This window comes from Microcaecilia unicolor, chromosome 3 (assembly GCF_901765095.1).
Source record: "Microcaecilia unicolor chromosome 3, aMicUni1.1, whole genome shotgun sequence".
Taxonomy (NCBI): Eukaryota; Metazoa; Chordata; class Amphibia; order Gymnophiona; family Siphonopidae; genus Microcaecilia; species Microcaecilia unicolor.
In genome coordinates, this window is record NC_044033.1 from 414639586 (window position 1) to 414662098 (window position 22513).

The following is a 22513-nucleotide window of genomic DNA, read 5'->3' on the forward strand; positions in this document are numbered from 1 at the left end:
AACTGTGAGTAAACGTGCTTATTCAAATAAAGGACTTTTTCAAAGAGATTAGTCTTCAGGTGTCAACTGGTGTGCCAAAGTTATACAGCAGCAATAAGTCCTAGAGGCTGTATGCAGGTCCCTGGAGCAGTTTTAGTGGGTGCAGTACATTTGTAGGTAGTGGGTTTTTTTTTTTTTGGGGGGGGGGGGGTTGGGGGGCTCAGCTCCCAAAGTAAGGGAGCTATGCACATGGGAGCTTTTCTGAAGTCCACCGCAGTGACCCCTAGGGAGCCCGGTTGGTGTCCTGCCATGTCAGGGGGGCCAGTGCACTAAAAATGCTGGCTCCTCCCATGGCCAAATGCCTTGGATTTGGCCAGGGTTTGAGATGGCCGACATAACTTTCCATTATCGCTAAACAACGAAGCCGCCCATCTCAAACCCCGGCTTCAGTTTGGGCCTAGTTGTGTCCCTGGAGCACTACTGCACATACGCAAAATTTTGCACATGCTCCGAGGGCTCGACTAGGCCGACACTGGCCATTTTCTTCGCTGTTCTGGCCCCAGGAAACTTGATTCCCAGGCTGAACATCATTGCGGGCAGTCACATCTTTTGTAACCTCTTCACTAGAGCTCTTCTGATGCCTCCAGACTCTGCAGCACCACCAGCCCTGGCCACCAATGAAACCACTGGCCACCAGGGACTCTCACAGGGCCAGGAATGTGCAAAAATTGAAAACGGACAGCCACAGGATCCCCCCAAGTAAGCAAAAAAAAAAAAAAAAAAAACAACTTTAACCCCTTAGGGAGTTACACTAGTATTAATTTCTGTAAGTTATTGATTGGAGTGAAGTGAATGGATCTGACTTAAAAAAATATAATTTAACAAACACTGAAGTCGTTAAGGGGTCCTTTTACTAAGCTGCGGTAAAAGGGGGCCTGTGCTAGCATCAGCATGTGTTTTTGATGCATGCTCAGGCCCCCTTTTACTGCAGTGGGTAAAAAGCTTTTTTTTCTCAAAAAGAAATGGCCGTATGGTAAGTGAAACAATTGCCGCGTGGCCATTTCGGGGGGGGGGGGCACTTACAACCACCCATTGAGGTGGTGATAAAGGCTCCCACTCTAACTTACGGTAACTGGGCAGCAGCACACGGCGCTGCCGGATTACTGTCGGGTAAGCACTGGTGCTACAAAAAATAGAAAATATTTTTGTAGCGCCAGAAATGTCACCTGCTGGGGGTGGGAACTGCCGCTGGGTTCCTGTGGTAGCCCAGTGGTAGTTACAAATTGGCACACGGAAGCCTGTTGCTGCGCATCAACCCTTTTGTAAAATGGCCCCTAAATGATTTACCTGTGAATGACCATCTAGAGTGGAATCTAGCCATATACCTAAACTGCGTACTGTAGACTGCAAAGAGATTTTTCTTCTGGGGTCAGGTAGGTATTAGGAACTTATTCCATCCAACATAAAGTAAAGACTTTTTTTTTTCTGTGTAACCCCCTTGTTCAAGGTGATCTAGGTAGCTGCGTAGTCACTGCTGAGAAGTTGGATAAAAGGGCACACAAGCTATTTCTTTGTTATGGGACCAGGGCCAGAACCAGCTTTGAGGCTGGCAGGCTGAGCAAGCAAAATACCAGACCTGTTCTGTTTTAGAAATAATATAGTCAGCACAAGAGAATAAATTGAACAAACCAATTTTACTGTAGCTCCAGTTGATGAAGTATAGGAATAATGAAGAAACACAGTGGCCAGCCTATATACACAACTCTTCATTTTCCAGCACTCAGTGTAAGTTGTTACAGTCTTGTTACAATTCCTTGATGTTTCCAGTTTAAAGAGCTACTGCAGCTTAAATTACAGTTCCTGAAGGTACTTTCCCTTCCCTGTTGCCTTTGGATAAGACGCCCCCCCCCCCCCTTCAGAGTGGTTAAGGGATGCCTGCATGTAATGGCCTGCTCCACTGAGTTCTCCTGTTTCCGCCACACAGGGTGAGAAAGGTCCCCACACCTTATCACTGGAAACAAGCCAACAGCCTCTACGGTTCTGATGCTTGCACTGAACATCCAGAAATCCTTGCACAAGCAAGTACATTTAGTGCCTCACCATTAGGGTATGAGTAGGCTGATTCTCTCCTTCAGAAGGCTTGGCGCAGGCATAGGCATAAACAAAGGAATCTCCCTAAGCAGCACTGGTGAGTGGCGAGAGATGACCAAAACGCATTAGTTTTGGCAGCAAGACCAGGGTTTAAATCTCTTCAGGAGTGTAAACTCCTGCCACAAGTGGCAGACCCCTCTGAGATTCAACTCCTCCTTGCAATCTAGCCTCCTATCAGAAATTTCCCCCAAATCTATGGCAGGCTCTGGTGCCACATTGTCTGAGCACAGAGCAAGAAAAACGAAACCACAATCAGCTGCAGAAAGCACACAGGTCAAAAAGGCAGCCTAGCAGTTCTAGGGCTGCAGAGAGCTAAATTAAAAAGCTGGTCAACTACAGGGCTCAAAAGCATTTGAAACATCACACATATACAAAACCAAAAACTTGGGAAAGATAGGGATAAATTCTCACAGCTCAACAGTGTAGAATTTCTCTCTGTGTTACATCTGTATTAAGCTTCAGTTTGTGATCGAGTGTCCATTGGGATATTCTAGCAAAAGTAGTAGTCTTATATTGAAGAGTTTCATTTAAAAAAATTGATATTGGGAAAGTTATTTGGATATCAACTGCACAGATGTAATATTTCAGATCCAACAATGTTAACTCTGAACCTGAAGAACTGAAAAAACATTAAATAAAGCTGGCGGAAGTGGGGAGCCCTGGGGGACCCCGTAATTTGGATTCCATGAGTTTCAAGTTACACCTCAAAGGAGAGCAATACCCTGGTGAAGTAGGAAGTAATCCTGTAGCCGGGACCTGCCCACCAGGGGATGTAATATCCTCTCGTACTGAGGATGTGTCTCGAGGAGCTTCTGCCTAGGAGGGAAGGGTTAGGCAGTGGTGTACCAAGGGGGGGGGGGGGGGGCGCTCCGCCCCGGGTGCACGCCAGTGGGGGAGGTGCCACGCGCCGGTCAGCATAATTCGTTTCCATGCTCCTTCTGCCCCGGAACAGGAAGTAACCTGTTCCGGGGCAGAGGGAGCATGGAAACGAACGACGCTGACCAGCGCGCGGCACCCCCCCAGCGGCGTGCACCCGGGGGGGAGGGGGTTCTTTCGCAGTGGTGGGGGGTGTCCTTTCACTGGGGGAGGGTCACGCTGCACGGGGGGGGGGGGGGGCGCTGCACCCGGGGAGGCGGGGCGCATTGGCGATCTGCCCCGGGTGTCAGCACCCCTAGGAACGCTACTGGGGTTAGGACAGCTGTTGTAACTGGAGATTTAATCATTAGGCATGTAGATAGCTGGGTAGCTAGTGGACGTGAGGATCACCTGGTCACTTTCCTATGTGGTGCAAAGATGGTGGACCTCATGCATCACCTAGATAGGATTTTAGATAGTGCTGAGGAGGTGCCAGCTGTCTTGGTACATGTGGGTACCAATGACATAGAAAAATGTGGGAGGGAGGTTCTGAAAGCCAAATTTAGGCTCTTAGGTAGAAAGCTGAAATCCAGAACCTCCAGGGTAGCATTTTCAGACATGTTCCCCGTTCCACACACAGGACCCAAGGCAGGTAGTACACCAAAGTATCAATGCAGGGTTGAGACAATGGTGCAGGGATGATGGATTTAGCTTTGTTAGGAACTGGGGAAGGGGAGTCTGTTCCGAAAGGATGGACTCCACCTTAATTGAGATGGAACCAGGCTGCTGGTGCTAACATTTAAAAAGGAGATAGAGCAGCTTTTAAACTTAAATGGTGGTGGTGGTGGCGGGGGAGCCGATAGTTGCCCAGGAGCGCATAGATCGGTGTTGAGTATCCTTGAAGGATACTGTTGAAATAGGATCTTTAGGGTATCCCGATAGAGAGGTTTCAGTAATGGTGAAAGAAAGCCAGGAGTGTTTAATGGGAGGATGTTAATTATCCCTGTCAACTTCAAAGCAACTTGTAGATGCAAGGAAAAAACACAATTTGAAAAGTCTATATACAAATTCTAGAAGTTTTAAAAATAAGATGGGATAGTTGGAGTATATAAGTAGATATAATAGGCATCTCAGAGACCTGGTGGAAGGAGGACAATCAATGGGACATTGTGAAATCAAATACAAATTATATCGCAATGATGGAGCAGATCAAATTGGGGTGGTGGGGTTTGTGCTATATGTTAAAGAGGGAATGGAGTCAAACAAAATAAACATTCAACATGAAAAAATAGTAGTGTGGAATCCTTGTGAACAGAAATTCCATGTTTGAAGGGAAGCACTGAACTACCGTCTGCAAGGCCAAGATGAACAGACGGATGAAGAAATATTTACAGAAATTAGGAAAGCTAGCAAATTGGGCAACATTATAATAATGGGTAATATCAATTACCTGAATCTAAGAAATATACAAAATGAGTAAGAATGGTGTCAAACCAAAATACTCTATAATCCACTCATTTCCAATATGACACTAAGGGCCCTGTTTACTAAGCAGCGTTATAGGCGCGTTATAGTTTTTAACACGCGTTAACCATGTACGCGCATTAATCATGTACATGCTTACAATATCCTTATAGGCACCTACATTGTTAGTGCTCGCACTAAGTGTAGGCATGCTAAAAACACTAACCGCCTTATTTTCAAAAGAGAAAGACGCCCATATTTCGACCCAAATTGGGAGATGGGCGTCTTTCTCCCATGGGCACCCAAATCGGTATAATCGAAAGCCGATTTTGGGCGTCTTCAACTGCAATCTGTCACGGAAATGGCCAAAGTTGACGGGGGCATGTCAGAGGCGTGGTGAAGGTGGGACTGGGGCGTGTTTATCGGCTGAGGAGAGATGGGCGTCCTCGGCCGATAATCAAAAAAAGAAAGGCGTTTTTAGTGCGAATTTGGGTCACTTTTTTTGGACCCTTTTTTTTCATGAACAAGTCCCAAAAAAGTGCCCTAAATGACCAGATGACCACTGGAGGGACTCGGGGATGACCACCCCTGACTCCCCCAGTGGTCACTAACCCCCTCCCACACAAAAAAAACAACTTTAAAAACGTTTTTTTCCAGCCTGTATGCCAGCCTCATATGTCATACCCAGCTCCATCACAGCAGTATGCAGGTCCCTGGAGCAGTTGTTAGTGGGTGCAGTGGATGTCAGCCAGGTGGACCCAGGCCCATCCCCCCTTACCTGTTACACTTGTGGTGGTAAATGGGAGCCCTCCAACCCCCCCCAAAACCCACTGTACCCACATCTACGTGCCCCCCTTCAGCCATAAGTGCTATGGTAATGGTGTAGAGTTGTGGGGAGTGGGTTTTGGGGGGGATTTGGGGGGGGCTCAGCACTCAAGGGAAGGGAGCTATGGATTTCAGAGGTAGTTAACTTTTTTTTTACTTGTTACAAGTGCCCCCTAGGACATGGACGTTGTTTAAAAATTCCATCATGGATACCCAGACCAGATGTTTTCCACATATTAAGCACTGTCAAGCTAGATGCAAAGCGTTGATAAAAAAGGCTAAAGGACAACATGAAGAAAACCTCATAGTAACACCTTTTTCAGGTGCATCAGAAGCAGAAAGCCCGTGAGGGAATCCATGGAATCATTAGAACATGAAGAAGCAAAAGGGGCATTCAGGGAGGACAGAGTCATAGCAAAGAGATTGAATGAATTCTGTGCTTCAGTCTTTACGGAACAAGATGTAAGAGATCTACCGGTATCAGAAATGGTTTTCAATGGTGAAGATACGGAGGAGCTGAAAGAAATCTCAGTGAGCTTGGAAGATGTACTGAGCCAAATCAACAATTAAAGAGTGATTAATCACCTGGACTGGATGGCATACGCCCCAGGGTATTGAAAGAACTCAAACATGAAATTGCTGATCTGCTGTTAGTGATCTCCAACCTGTCATTAAAATCATCTGTAGTACCTGAAGATTGGAGGGTGGCTGATTTTTAAAAAGGGCTCTAGAGGTGATCCAGGAAATTACAGACTGGTAAGCCTGACTTCAGTGCTGGGAAAAATAGTGGAAACTATTATAAAGAATAAAATTATGGAACACATAGACAAACATGGTTTAATGGGACAGAGTAAGCATGGGTTCAGCCAAGGGAAGTCTTGCCTCACCAATTTGCTTTATTTCTTTGAAGGCGTGAATAAACATATGGTTAAAGGTTTGCCGGTTGATGTAGTGTATGTAGATTTTCAGAAAGCTTATGACAAAGTTCCTCATAAGAGACTCCTGAGAAATGAAAGAGTTGTGCGATAGGAGGCAATGTCCTTCTACGGATTAGGAATTGGTTATTGGACAGAAAACAGAGGGTAAGGTTAAATGGCCATTTCTCTCAATGTGGGAGGGTGAATAGGGAGTGCTGTAGAAATCTGTACTGGGACCAGTGCTATTTAGCATATTTATAAATGATCTAGAAATCGGAATGACAAATGAGGTGATTAAATTTTCAGATGACCAAAAACTATTCAAAGTTGTCAAAAAACTTGTGAATTGTGAAAATTTGCAACAAGACCTTAGGAAACTGGAAGACTAGGCATCCATATGGCAGATGAAATTTAATGTGGACAAATGCAAAATGATGCACTTGGGGAAGAATAATCCGAATGATAGTTAAGTGATGCTAGGGTCCACCTTAGGGAATCAGCACTCAAAAAAAAGATCTAGGTGTCATTGTAGACAATATGCTGAAATCTTCTGCCCAGTGTGTGGTGGCAGCCAAAAAAGCAAACAGGATGCTATGAATTATTAGGAAAGGGATGCAAAATAAGACCAAGAATCTTATAATGCCTCTGTATCGCTCCATGGTACAAAAAGCCTCAGATATTGCATGCTATTTCAATCATTTAGATGAACCTGCTGCAGCAATCACTGGCATAAAAAACCTATCCCTGAAGTCAAAGTATTTGTACTTTTATAATTTCTCAGGGTGCAAGAATGTGGAATACTTTACTGGTTGAGATTCGTTTAATTACTTTTTGTTTAGAAAAGTTTTTAAAACTTATTTGTTTTCATTCTATAAATAAGTTTGTATGTTTTAATGAATTTGAATTGCATCTGTTTCTCTATTCTGATGTAATTCCTCCTACCAAGAATGTGTTGTCTTTTGTAATCCACTTTAAATTGCTGAGATAAAAGCAGAATATAAATCACAGAATAGAATAGAATAGAATAGAATATTAAACCCCCCCCCCCCCAAGCTACTTAGTTTAAGTGTAATGTTACACTTAAGCTAAGTAACTGGGTTGAATATAAGCTTGTTAAGAAAAATTATAAAAGTAAAATGTAAGAATTCTTTGACATTGGGGATAGCTTTTTATGCCAGTGATTGATGCAGCAGAATCATCTAAATGATTGAACGAACCTGCAATATCTGAGGCTTTTTTCTCCCTGTTTTGTTCCAGATTAATTGAAATGCAAGAATGTGCAGTGGATTTTGCTTTTGAAAGAGCTGAAAACGTTTATAGCAGGAGCTTAGCCAGACACCCAATTTTGGGTGGGCCTGGGCCCAAGATGGGTGGGCAGAAGAACCTTGCCCCGTCCCACAGGTGATTTGGTCTCTCCTTCTCTTGCCTGCATGCCATATGGTCTCTCAAACATCCCTTTTAAATAGCAGATTTTCACCAGCAGCTAGCAGTAACTAATACACACTGCTCATGTTGGCCCCACACTCTTCCCTCTGATGCAACTTCCTGTTTTCGCCTAGGCAGAAATACATCAGAGGGAAGGCTGTGGGGCCGGTGCGAGCAGTATGTATGTCACTGCTCACTGCAGGTGAAGATCTGCTACTTACAAGGTATGCAGGAGGGACAGTTGTTGGGAGTTTTCGGCTGGTGGGGCTTGGGGATCCCTGCCAGCCACATCATAGGTATGCTGTTACTGGGTGGGCCTGAACCCAAAGTGGGTGGGCCTGGGCCTACCCAAGCCCACCCTTGGCTATGCCACTGGTTTATAGTGAAGTGTTTTGTGTAACTGCATAATACATACATAAATGCCATTATTCTAAACATTTATGTGTGTCAATGTTAGTGCCTAGGTTATAGGATAACAATTTGCAGGTTTAGAATTTCCCCTATTATTGTCACTTTGAGCTCATCAGAGGCTTTAAAGAAATGTGAATGAGGTGCTGCATAAATCAGTTGTAGTGTTTTCTCTAGTTAGTAAGGGTTGTTATCCATCTAAGGAAAGATCACTGAACCACTGAAGATGTCATAGCAAGAGGAGATCAACACAGGGATTCTTTTGGTGCTTTGTTCATATTTGAACAAAATGTGAACAATGTTTTTTCACTTTAGGCTGGTATCATTAGCTTTAAGGGGCAGACAATAAGGGATTGCCCCCAGTATTTCTAGGAATCCCCAGGAGAGGAAAGAAGATTTTCTTGACGTGATATCATTAGGTTCAGAATGCCTGTAAATGTATAATGAAAATTAAGTTTCAAGTTTCTTTATAATCCATTTACCCCCTAATTCTATAAACATGCATGCACATTACTACACTTAGGACTAGATTCTTTATATGGTGCCTAAAAAATTGGCACTGAAAAAAGAGTGTTATTCTATATGTCACACTTAAAGTTAGGTGCGGTTTATAGAATAGCGCTTACGCCTGGGAGTCATGTGGCCATTTGCATCAAATGAAACATTAGGCATGTATCCCTGTTATTCTATAACAATACACATTCATTTTAGGAACATTTATTTATTTATTTATTTTTATTTATTTATTGCATTTGTATCCCACATTTTCCCACCTATTTGCAGGCTCAATGTGGCTTACATAGTTTTATTATGACATTCTCATTATGCCCATCACCCTCTCATTTCCCTGCCCTCTTTTTCAGATTGTGTGTAAATTTTAGGCACAGATCTTGTGTCTAAATTTACACATATAAATGCCAATTAAATCTAATTAGTGCTAATAGCTACTTGTTAAAAAGCTAATTATTGGCACTAATTGACTCGTTATTCAAGTACATTGCACATGCAAATTGAGTGTGTGCCCAAATTTGCGTAAGGAATTCTTGGTGGCTTTTGTGGAATTAGGGGCTTAGGGGCCCTTTTAATAAGGCATATCGAAAAGTGGCCTGTGCTGGTGTAGGCGTGTGTTTTGGATGTGCGCAGGTCCATTTTTCAGTATGCCTGGAAAAAAGGCCTTTTTTGTGGCCAAAATGAACGTGCGACAAAGTTAAAACCAGCATGTCTATTTTCGACCTGAGACCTTATCACCACCCATTGACTTAGCGGAAAGGTCTCACGTGCTAACTAGGTGGTAAGCATCAGTGCGTATAAACTGCCGAATACTGCCAGGTAAGCACCACATGGTAGAAAATATTTTTTACTGTGTTTTAGATGCTCGTCAAAAATGGAATTAGCACCCGGGGCACGCGGTAGCTGGGCGGTAGTTCCAATTTGATGAGCATTGGACACATGTAGGCGCCTACATGCCTTTGTAAAAGGGCCCCTTAGTGCACAAAGTTGCACACATAAGTTATAGAATAGCTAAATATCGGCTATAATCGGTATTAATTGGCAGTAATTGTCATTAATTAGCAGATAGACACATAACTGCTCTTAGTATTCTAGAAATTGAGCATGCAAGGTCCACTGTGTGCAAATGCAAGGGAGTATGGGAGGGGCATGGGTGGGCCTGGGGCATGCCCAGCACTTAGGGGGGTCTTTTACAAAGGCGCACTAGTGTTTTTAGTGTGTGGTAAACGCTAGACACACTCACATATTCCTATGGGTATCTCTAGTGTTTAGCGTGTCATTATTTTTAGCGCACGCTTAAAACGCTAGCGTGCCTTTGTAGATGGACCACTTAAGCCAGTGGTGTGCTGGAGCCGGCTCGCACCAGCTCGCAAGAGCCGGTTGTTAAACTTTCTACCGACTTGCGAGCCGGTTGTTAAAACTCGCGAGCCGGCTCTGGCTCCTCCCTCCCTCCTCCCTCCCTCCGGATCCGGTCCCTCACCGACTACTTGTCCTTCTAATTCTTCTGGGCAGGCAGTCTTGCCTGCCCGCTGCCAGCTGACTCTCCCCTTCTGCCGATTCATGCTTTAAAAATGGCTGCCGAGACTTCCAGAGGCGGCCTCTGCTGAAGTCTCGGCGGCCATTTTGAAGCACGAATTGGCAGCTGGGGAGAGTCAGCGCTGGCAGCGGGCAGGCATGACTGCCTGCCCCGAAGAATTAGAAGAACAAGGAGTCGGTGAGGGACCGGATCCAGAGGGAGGGGGTGAGGGAGGGAGGGAGGGAGGAGAATTTGCTGAAAAACTTGGGAGGGTTGACAGGGGAGAGAAGGGAGTTGCTGGGCATGGGTGGATGGAGGGGAGAGAACTAAGGGTCACGCTGGGTATGGGTGCATGCAGGGCAGGGGAGAGGAGAGGAGGGTCACTGCTGGACATGGGTGGATGGAGGGCAGGGGAGAGGAGGGTCACTGCTGGACATGGGTGGATGGAGGGCAGGGGAAAGGAGGGTCACTGCTGGACATGGGTGGATGGAGGGCAGGAGAGAGGAGGGGAGCGAGAAGAAATGCTGGACATGGATGGAGGGGAGGGAAGAGTGAGGAAGGAGATGAGATGAGGGGAAAGGAAGAGAGGAGAAAAACTGCACATGGATGAAGAAAATAGGCAGAAGCTGAGCACCAGAAATGAAGAAGAAAGGAGGAAAGGAAAGAAATAAATGGAAAGGAAGCCCTGGTAATGGAGTTAAGAGGACAGATAGCAGCAGAATCGGATACTGGGCCAGCATGATCAGAAAAACAATCACCAGACAACAAAGGTAGAAAAAAATCATTTTATTTTCATTATAGTGTTTTGGAATATGTTCACTTTGAGAATCAGGTGCTCAACATTAAAAGTTTATATTTATTTACTTATTTATGGCATTTTATCGCACATTAAACATGAATTAGAGTGGAACCTGGGATCATTTAATTTTTTTTTCCTGGAGGAATGCATTGCCCTCCCCCCCAGGCTCTCTCCCCAGCTATAGCCAGCTCTGCAATTTGGGGAGGGGGCGCAGAGGGGGACGGGGGGGGGGGAGTGCAGAGGGGGACCGGGGGGGGCGCAGAGGGGGACCGGGGGGGCGCAGAGGGGGACCGGGGAGAGAGCCTATTGTTAAACATTTACCAGCACACCACTGACTTAAGCACATATGTTACAAAATACTAGCAGTTATGCGCCTGACAGCAGTTAGGCAGGAGTATTTACACCAGTCACTGGGCTAGCTCCTAAAGTTAGGCATGTAACTTCAGACTAGTATTCTATAATGAAGCAGTAGGCTGAGAACCTGGGGAACTGAGGGGGAGATGCACAGAACTCTGGTGCTGTTTTCTACAGCATTGGAAAAAAAAAACGAGTGGAGCACCAATATTTCTTTAGTGACCAATGCTCAACGCTAACAGCATGCAAATTATATGCACCCTGTTAGTGTCGAGCATTGGTCAGTAAAGTGCTCAAGAGCTGTGTGGTAGACACAAGTGCGCATGCCCAGTGAATGGGGAGGGGAAGCAAGAAAATTGTTTTGGCGTAGGAAACGACAGGGTAAGTATGTGGGAGAGAGAAGAAACTGCAGCTGCACCTGAGGAGAAGATAGAAGGCCAGCACGGCTGTAAAAGTCACCCTGCCCTAACAAACCTACTAACCTACTAACAGCTCGGGAACTCAGGAGCTGTCAGTAGATTTTAGTCATTAGGGCAGGGAGTTTCTGTGTGCCATTGTTCTGAGCATTACACGGAATTAATAACGAGCTCATTTTAACACAAACAACCTCATTATCATAAGATTTTTGGCCACTGCTTCCATACACGGTATGGCTAAAACCAGTCTAAATGAAACGTTGTAATACCTGGTTTGCTTTGAGCATCAGGCCCTGAGTTCCTACTGTGGTTCCTTGTGATTCTGGGCAAGTCATACAAAAACTTAGATTATGAGCCCACTAGGGACAGAAAAAGTACCTGAATATAATATATGTAAACCACTTTGGTTGTACCCACAGAACGTGGTATATCAAATTCATGACCCTTAATCCCTGATCCCTGACCCAGTTACATATGTAATTGCCAATATAAAATGCACATTTCGCATGGAGCATTCCAGTGCTTACGTTTGGGTGACGTGCAGAGAATTACCAACTTGAAGTAAGTTTTCTTTGAGCCTCCCCCATTCTTATAAAGGGGATCAGGTTCTGCAGTATGTTAGCACATCATACATTCCATTGCAGGAGTAATTCTCACCTGAGAAATTATAACTTTCTTGAATTACTTTTTCCTTTGATTCAGCTCCTTGGTATTTCTGGCTTCCTTTCTCATTGCTTTCTTCTTTTTGTTCTGGGATAATGTAGAGATGATTATATTGTGTCCCCATTTTCTTCTTTTCTGTGTGTTATCAAATTATTTGCTTATATATTCATCTCCATTGCTTTTTATTTTCAATGCAAACATTGAAACTGCAATAAAATAAATTTTAAAAGGTATAATACAAATATTATTAAAGTAACTTGTCTACTATTGTCACCTTGTAACACACAAATCCTTCAGAAAGATAATGTTTTCAAAATATATTGTATTGTATTAAAACCAGTTGGAATTGGATGAAGGATTTGCAGACTACAAATAAATGTTAAGTTTTTAGAGCTAGGATTTCAATAGAACTCTGTGAGAGGTTTGACAGACACCAGGGAAAGCATCAACCAGAAGATCTGTTGTCAAAAGAGGATAATTCCTCTCCCCTCCCCCTCAATATCACAAAGCTACTGTTGGGCTGTCAAGGCAGTCTGTTCTGAACATATGGCCATGAATGAAACCACTGAAGGTGTGAGTTTTGGTCTTCCTCTCCCTCAGTACTTAATGTTTGTGGAGGAGATCATTATATTTTACTTAATTAATTATGTAATGACTAAATTTTCATATTAACTTACCTTTATTCACACTGCAAACATTTTTTGAAAAATACATACAAAACCTATACATATAAAACTCGAGTGTGCTCCTACAATATCTAAACCAATAAGACAACTTCTAGTACAACATACAATGCACATTATAAATTGCTTTTCTTCAATAGTTTCTTGTGATATAAAAAAATGTTTATATCATCATTCAGTCCTTGAATTCTTCCAAAAAACTGTCAACTCTCATCAGTAGAAGCAATATTCAGATTAGCCACGTAGTCAAAAACAAAATCCATGAATCATTACTAACTACTGTAGATTTCACTGTTGAGTAAATAAACTCTGTCACCATGGCTAATGCTGTTAGTAATATTGAAGATCTATTCCTGATCGCTCATCACTGCAAGCAACGGTGATAATTGGACACCGGCTAGTCCAAACTACTTGCTCACTCCACGTAAATGTTCCTTTAAAAACAATTTCAATTCCATGCACAGAATTGACCCCAAAACAATTTCAATTCCTTGCACAGAATTGACCCAACGGTCTAGCACTTAACTTTGTCTGGGTCTCAACACTGGCTGTGTTTCAATATCTTCCTCAGGAGTTCTTATAATTCTTCACAAAAGGCTTCAAAAATCAGTTGGAACACCTGAAGGGTGACCAAAACGATTAATGGGATGGAACTCCTCTCATATGAGGAAAGGTTTAAGAGATTAGGGCTCTTCACCTTGGAGAAGAGATATTGTTGGGGGGGGGGGGGGTGGTTATGATAGAGGTTTATAAAATCCTGAATGGAGTACAGCAGGTGGACCTGAATTGATTGTTACTCTTTCAAAAAGTACAAAGACAAGTAACCACTCCTTGAAGTTACATGATAATACTTTTAAAACAAATAGGAGAAAATATTTCTTCACTCAACAAATAGTTAAGCTCTGGAACTCATTGCTGGAGGATGTAGTAATAGCAGTTAGCAAGTATGGGTTTAAAAAAAAAAGGTTTGGACGAGCTCCTGGAGGAAAAGCCTATGAAATGCTAGTGAGGTAGACAGGGGGAAAGCCACTACCCAGGTTGCTAGCATGGAATCTCGCTACTCTGGGATTCTCCCAGGGACTTGTTATCTGGATTGGCCACTGTTGGAAGCAGAATTCTGATCCGGTATGGCTGTTTGTTTGGTACTAGCTGAGATTGCATTCTATGGTTATTGACCTCACAGGCAATTTCTGTACTGGTCCTTAAGAACCTCCTGCATTTTCTACAGTTGAGGGGCCAAGCTGAGTAGTAAGAAACTATGGGGGCAATTTTATAAATTGGCAACTCATTATAGGTACCACAAAGGAGGGCACTTAGCACCAATTCTATAACAGTTTAAGGGTACGCCTAAGCCAGTATAACATACTAGTACAAAAGCTCTATTGACACACCAAAAAGTTAAGCAACCACCTATAACAGATCATTGGCTGGTGTAAGTGGGCCCCAAAGTATGCCATGCAATGCATGCAATTGATAATATTCTGTAAGTTGGGTGCATCACTTAGTAACATGCCCACCCACGTGTATGGAAGATGAAGAAGCAGACACGAATGAAGATGAGCTTACAAGTCTTCATTGTAGAGAGCAGGTAAAAATACTCCCAACCCAGCTGTGTTTCACCCAGTGGGGCTGCTTCAGGGGTAATATAATACCTCAAGGAGTTATCCTATCACTTTCCCCAAGGTAAGAAAACTAGAGTGTGGTATAACCACCACTCAGGAACATAGATCATCAAACACACAGAAATTCTCTGCTCATTGACCATCTGTGTGTTTGATGTTCTATGTTTCCTGTGTGGTGTTTATACCACACCCTAGTTTTCTTACTTTGGGGAAAGTGACAGGATAACTCTTTGAGGTATTATATTACCCGTGAAACACTCCCGCTGGGTGAAACATGGCCATGTCGCATGTCCTTTTACCTGCTCTCTACAATAAAAATGTATAAGTTAATCTTCCACCGTGTCTGCTTCTTCATCTTCCATTCTACTAGGACTTGCAGACCACTTGCCCAACTGTGAAGAAATGTATCCTCAGGTTACTTCTGAGTCTGTCCCATTTACTTTCATCCTATGTCTCCTCCATCCAGAGCTTCCTTTAAATTGAGACTCACCTCCTATGCATCTCTATCATATCTCCCTTCTCCTGCCTTTCTTCCAAAAATCTTTAAGTCTGTATTCATACTCTTCATGATGAAAACCACTAACCATTTTAGAGTTGACCCCTGGACATTTTGAAGGTGCCGTCTCCAGAATTGTACACAATATTCTAATTGAAGTCTCACCAGAGTCTTATACAGGGGCATTACCTTCTCCCTATACATCCAAGCATCCTTCTAGCTTTTGCTTTCACCTGTTTACTTGTTCGGCCATCTTAAGATCATCACATATGATCACTCCCAAGTCTCACACATTTCTCCCAGGGCTCCATAGAACAGGAAGCAGTCTGAGGCACAATGCTGCTGTTACATTTTAAGTTTGCAGTAACATATACATATCAAATTAAAATAATCACCAATACTTTACCAGCAAACTCTTAGTCATTATATATTGAATTGTTTATTGGTACTGATTTTAATTTGATATGTATATTGTGATTTGTTTATTATAATATTTACTTGTTTTTATTACTATTTATTTTGTTTATGTTTTCATACCCCTGATAAAAGCATTGTGCTGAAAGTTGACCGTGGCGATCATTGCATACAAAAATTGAATGTGGCAAATCTACAGTTGTCTTCGCCTTCTATGGATCACCTCTGCTGCCTGTTACTGCTTGTGTTGATATTGCAGAGCATTTTTTTCTGGGTTTTTTTTTTTTGCTATGTTTTAAGTATGCCCCAAATGGTGCAAGGAAAGGGAGGGAGAAGAGGAATTCTGTATGGGTACAAGTGAGGGTCAGAGGGGACATGGGGAGAAAATGAGTTGAGTATTAGTAGGGAAGTGTATGGAGTGTGATGGGATGCTGGAGGTATGTGTGAATTAAGGAAGAGGATCATCAGAGTGAATGTGGAATATGTATATGTGAGAATGGGTTAGACAGTGGTTTTAAAACCAGTCCTTGGAGCCCACCCAGTCAGTTGGGTTTTTAGGATATAATCCAAAGAATATGCATAAGATAGATTTGCATAAAATGAAAGACAGGCATGTAAATCTATCTCTTGCATATTAGGTGAGTGAGTCCCAAGGACTAGAACGAGAATCCCTGATTTAGCGGATCGGACTGTGTATGTGTGTAAGTGAGGGGATTAGAAATTGGCAATATTCTTCTGACTTGTGCTAGTACTGCTTATAGATTGATTGTAATTGTTCTATATGGAGGCTATCATCTTTGCCTTTTTTTTTTGAAACCTCAAACATATTTTTCTCCACTTTAAATCAGAACTTGTCCAAAAGAAAGATGTATTTGGCAACTTCTATTTCATAATTTTCTCTGGCCTTTTCTGCAAGCTTGTGTATTCTTTTCAAACCAGTAGACTGTCTATTTTCATCCATGTTCCCAGCATCATCTAGCTTGGCTTGAACATTTTATTCAGTCTGCTCAGTTACTTAACTCTCTGACATAATAGAATCTGCCATAGCTTTACTCTGGTAAAAATAATCCATTTTTTTTCTTAAAACATCCTTTGCAGTGATTGTGAACCTTGGCTTGGTGCCAGAATTGTTACTTTTTTTGCCAGAGCAAAATGGGGATGTGCAGTAGTTCTTCCTCTGCTAGTACTCAGTGCCTGCTTCAGTTAATTATATATGCAGTTTTGAGTTCTCTGTGCACAGGAAACTGGTTCCTAAAAATGTGGAGCAGCAGGTAAGAGAAACAACTTTGTTTGTAAATTTTTGTTAAAATTGCTCTTAAAGGGTTTACAATTCTCAGTTATTTACACACTGAATACCTTAAGACAATATAAATTTTAGCCTTGATAAACTTTCCCAGAGAGAGTGCAAAAGAGATTCTAGAAAACCACAGTGCATACTGATTAGCCTTTACTAGAGGAAACAGTTTTATTTCACAAACTCGATTAACGCCAAAATATATATTAACACTTAAAAGTGATAATAGTTGCTAGAAGTACAATTCAGTTCTTCTTGCAATGTTCACAGAACCATTTTTATGCCTTTTATTAGAAGAAATCTACAATTGGAATAAACCATTTATGTGCCAAATGTACAGTCTGCTTATTCAATGCAATTTTCAAAGTCATCTTCACGTGGAACTTGCATTTTTGAAAATTGCTCACCCTGTCTGAGCATAAACGTGTGCATGTAGAAACTACACACATACTTTTAAATGCATTATGGGAGGTGTTCCTGTGGGCAGGGTTGATGCAGGGGAAGACACTGAAGCTCATATTTTTGCAATTTCGAAAGTATGCACTTAAGTTTACATGGGAAAAGTAGTTGCATACTTTCTCTTTGAAAATGGGTGTAGAGTCTGTGGATAAAATCTACTCACAGAGCTTCCACTTATGTGCCCAATCTGAAAATTGCCCCCTAAAACTTGCAAAGATAGAGGACTTTTTACTAAAATCTGCTAAAATTTGTAGGTAACGGAACTTTACACAGGCCTTTCTTGTGTACTACTTGCAAATTTAGCACAGCTGTATTTCAGGGCTTTTTGGTTTTTTTTGTTTTTTTTGCAGGTTGTGTGCTAATAATGACCTCCCAGTACAGGAAAGTAGGGGTGGACCAGGAAATCATATCACCTGAAGATGGTTGCTGAATAAAGTTGCTTCAACCCATCTTCTGCTGATGAGATTTCCTGGTCCACCCCTACTTTCCTGTACTGGTATTTGAACTATATGTGGGGGTTTATTACCTTTACCTTTTGGTTGGTGTTTTGTTCTAATAATCACCTCAGCATATGTCACCTACAAAATATTAACACAGGAGTACATAGGAGGTCTTTTACAAAGGAGCGGTAGTGTTTTTAGCATGTTTCTGGTACAGTAAAGTTTCTTCAATTAAACTTTGGCTGACGAGATTCCTTGGTCCACCCCTACTTTTTGGTTCTGACTGTGGTTGTATACAAAGGGGTTTCTGCATCCTGACCTGCGGGTTTCTGTTTTGGAATAAGGCGATGTCAGCCAGCCTATAGGAGAGAAGTGCCTGCAAGTTATTCTAGCATTGTTCCTGAGGCCCATTCCAACCGTGACCTTTTGCTGAACTCTGTACACCCTGGTCAGTCCAGGTCAGTCCCCCAGCTCTTCCTTCCTTCCTTCCTCCATATTAGCATATTCATTTGCATATGTATATATATATATAAGCTACGAGGATGGTATGGGATTTGCGTTACAAGACATATGAGGAGAGACTTGCTGACCTGAACATGTATACCCTGGAGGAAAGGAGAAACAGGGGTGATATGATACTGACGTTCAAATATTTGAAAGGTATTAATCCGCTGATACAGATGTTCAAATATTTGAAAGGTATTAATCCGCAAACGAACATTTTCCGGAGATGGGAAGGCGGCAGAACTAGAGGGCATGAAATGAGATTGAAGGGGGGGCAGACTAAAAAAAAATGTCAGGAAGTATTTTTTCACGGAGGGAGTGGTGGATGCTTGGAATGCCCTCCAGCGGGAGGTGGTGGAGAGGAAAACGCTAACGGAATTCAAACATGCGTGGGATAAACATAAAGGAATCCTGTTCAGAAGAAATGGATCCTCAGGAGCCGTGATTGGGTGGCAGAGCCGGTGGTGGGAGGCGGGGCTGGTGGTTGGGAGGCGGGGATAGTGCTAGGCAGACTTATACGGTCTGTGCCAGAGCCGGTGGTGGGGAGGCGGGGATAGTGCTGGGCAGACTTGTACAGTCTGTGCCCTGAAAATGACAGTTACAAATCAAGGTAAGATATACACAAAAAGTAGCACATATGAGTTTGTCTTGTTGGGCAGACTGGATGGACAGTGCAGGTCTTTTTCTGCCGTCATCTACTATATATATATATATATATATATATATATATATATATATATATAGTAGGTGGCTCTGTTCCCATAGAAATGGGGGAAAATGTCCAGGTTGAGTCACTAGAGGGAACCAGTAGGGGAATGTCCAGGTGGAGGTTGCTAGGACCAAGGAGAGTCCTGGGCTGGAAACAGGTGTAGGTGGCTATGGGCTGGGTGCTGCCTGGAATTAGGGGGAAGAGCCTAAAGGGGTGGAGAAGCTAATTAACCACCTTATACCTGCCTGTGTGGTGAAAGAGAGGAGAGGAGCTGGAGTCCTGGCAGCTGGAGGAAGAAGATCCCCTTGAAGGTACTAGCTGAACTCTGTGGACATTTGAAGCTCTCTGCTGAAATGGTGACAGCTGCACTACCCTCTGAGAGAGAAAAGTAAATGCTTTTGTTTGGCTGTTTGAACTGTGAAAGTTTGAGGAACTGCTTTAAATGTTTGAATTGAAGAAGAACTGTTTAAGTTAAGGAAGGAATAAGCCATGAAGATTATGTTAAGTGGCAACTAATAAAACCTTTAGTTATAAGAAGCCTGGTGTTGGTGAACATTTGTGAAAGGTGAAGAGGAGGCAGAGAACTCCCCTGTGTTTGAGGCAGAGTCCTAGGGAATTACCTAGAAGTGTGGAGCCCAACCGTGACTGTGTGTGTGAAGGAAGCTAAGCAGGGTCAGCCCTGACCAGGTCCTGGAAGAGTGACCAGCTCACAATATATATATATATATATATATATATATATATATATATATATATATATATATATACAGTGGGGGAAATAAGTATTTGATCCCTTGCTGATTTTGTAAGTTTGCCCACTGACAAAGACATGAGCAGCCCATAATTGAAGGGTAGGTTATTGGTAACAGTGAGAGATAGCACATCACAAATTAAATCCTGAAAATCACATTGTGGAAAGTATATGAATTTATTTGCATTCTGCAGAGGGAAATAAGTATTTGATCCCCCACCAACCAGTAAGAGATCTGGCCCCTACAGACCAGGTAGATGCTCCAAATCAACTCGTTACCTGCATGACAGACAGCTGTCGGCAATGGTCACCTGTATGAAAGACACCTGTCCACAGACTCAGTGAATCAGTCAGACTCTAACCTCTACAAAATGGCCAAGAGCAAGGAGCTGTCTAAGGATGTCAGGGACAAGATCATACACCTGCACAAGGCTGGAATGGGCTACAAAACCATCAGTAAGACGCTGGGCGAGAAGGAGACAACTGTTGGTGCCATAGTAAGAAAATGGAAGAAGTACAAAATGACTGTCAATCGACAAAGATCTGGGGCTCCACGCAAAATCTCACCTCGTGGGGTATCCTTGATCATGAGGAAGGTTAGAAATCAGCCTACAACTACAAGGGGGGAACTTGTCAATGATCTCAAGGCAGCTGGGACCACTGTCACCACGAAAACCATTGGTAACACATTACGACATAACGGATTGCAATCCTGCAGTGCCCGCAAGGTCCCCCTGCTCCGGAAGGCACATGTGACGGCCCGTCTGAAGTTTGCCAGTGAACACCTGGATGATGCCGAGAGTGATTGGGAGAAGGTGCTGTGGTCAGATGAGACAAAAATTGAGCTCTTTGGCATGAACTCAACTCGCCGTGTTTGGAGGAAGAGAAATGCTGCCTATGACCCAAAGAACACCGTCCCCACTGTCAAGCATGGAGGTGGAAATGTTATGTTTTGGGGGTGTTTCTCTGCTAAGGGCACAGGACTACTTCACCGCATCAATGGGAGAATGGATGGGGCCATGTACCGTACAATTCTGAGTGACAACCTCCTTCCCTCCGCCAGGGCCTTAAAAATGGGTCATGGCTGGGTCTTCCAGCACGACAATGACCCAAAACATACAGCCAAGGCAACAAAGGAGTGGCTCAGGAAGAAGCACATTAGGGTCATGGAGTGGCCTAGCCAGTCACCAGACCTTAATCCCATTGAAAACTTATGGAGGGAGCTGAAGCTGCGAGTTGCCAAGCGACAGCCCAGAACTCTTAATGATTTAGAGATGATCTGCAAAGAGGAGTGGACCAAAATTCCTCCTGACATGTGTGCAAACCTCATCATCAACTACAGAAGACGTCTGACCGCTGTGCTTGCCAACAAGGGTTTTGCCACCAAGTATTAGGTCTTGTTTGCCAGAGGGATTAAATACTTATTTCCCTCTGCAGAATGCAAATAAATTCATATACTTTCCACAATGTGATTTTCCGGATTTAATTTGTGATGTGCTATCTCTCACTGTTACCAATAACCTACCCTTCAATTATGGGCTGCTCATGTCTTTGTCAGTGGGCAAACTTACAAAATCAGCAAGGGATCAAATACTTATTTCCCCCACTGTATATATATATATATATAAATGAATATGCTAATATGCCCCACCCCATCCTTTGCCCACCCAAATGAAACAGACTACGCCCATGAATTTAAGTTTCCTAATTTCTTGTCTATAATAAGCCTTTTTAGCTTCACTAACATTTTGTTTATACTTAGTTACCTCCTTCCTCCATAATATGAGACAAATCATCACCCTTTTCCTTCCAAACCTGCTCCAGTCATCTATAAGTTCTTTTTAGCATTGTAAGAGACTCACTAGCTTATTTTCGAAAGGGAAGGACGCTCATCTTCTGACACAAATTGGGAGATGGGTGTCCTTCTCCCGAGGTCGCCCAAATCGGCATAATCGAAAGCTGATTTTTTTGCGTCCTCTATTGCTTTCCATCGCGGGGACGATCAAAGTTCACGGGGGCATGTCGGCAGTGTACCGAAGGCGGGATAGGGGGCGTGGTTAAGAGATAGGCGTCCTCGGCCGATAATGGAAAAAAGAAGGGCGTCTCTCACGAGCATTTGGTCGACTTTACTTGGTCCCTTTTTTTTCACGATCAACCCTCGAAAAGGTGCCTGAACTGACCAGATGACCACCGGAGGGAATCGGGGTGACCTCCCCTTACTCCCCCAGTGGTCACCAACCCCCTCCCACCCTAAAAAAAATTAATAAACATTTTTTTCCAGCCTCTATGCCAGCCACAAATGTTATACCCAGCTCCATCACAGCAGTATGCAGGTCCCTGGAGCAGTTTTTAGTGGGTGCAGTGCACTTCAGGCAGGCGGACCCAGGTCCACCCCCCCCCCCACCTATTACACTTATGGTGGTAAATGTGAGCCCTCCAAAACCCACCCGAAACCCACTGTACCCACATGTAGGTGCCCCCCTTCATCCCTAAGAACTATGGTAGTGGTGTACAGTTATGGGGAGTGGTTTTTAGGGGGGGGTTGGGGGGCTCAGCACCCAAGGTAAGGGAGCTATGTACCTGGGAGCAATTTGTGAAGTCCACTGCAGTGCTCCCTAGGGTGCCCGGTTGGTGTCCTGGCATGTGAGGAGGACCAGTGCACTACGAATGCTGGCTCCTCCCATGACCAAAGGGCTTGGATTTGGTCGTTTTTGAGATGGGCGTCCTCGGTTTCCATTATTGCCGAAAACCAGGGATGACCATCTCTAAGGACGACCATCTCTAAGGTTGACCTAAATGTTGAGATTTGGGCATCCCCGACTGTATTATCGAAATGAAAATGGACGCCCATCTTGGACG

At 43.4% G+C, this 22513-nt stretch overlaps 1 long non-coding RNA gene across 1 annotated transcript in view; it reads right to left on the reverse strand.

The window, feature by feature from the left end:
• The window catches only part of LOC115465178, a 39277-nt gene extending 26830 nt beyond the window's left edge, over positions 1-12447 (reverse strand). The window contains exon 1 of the long non-coding RNA XR_003941346.1: positions 12277-12447. This is a non-coding gene — a long non-coding RNA (uncharacterized LOC115465178). The remainder of the gene's footprint in view (positions 1-12276) is intronic.
• Positions 12448-22513: the final 10066 nt, after the last annotated feature.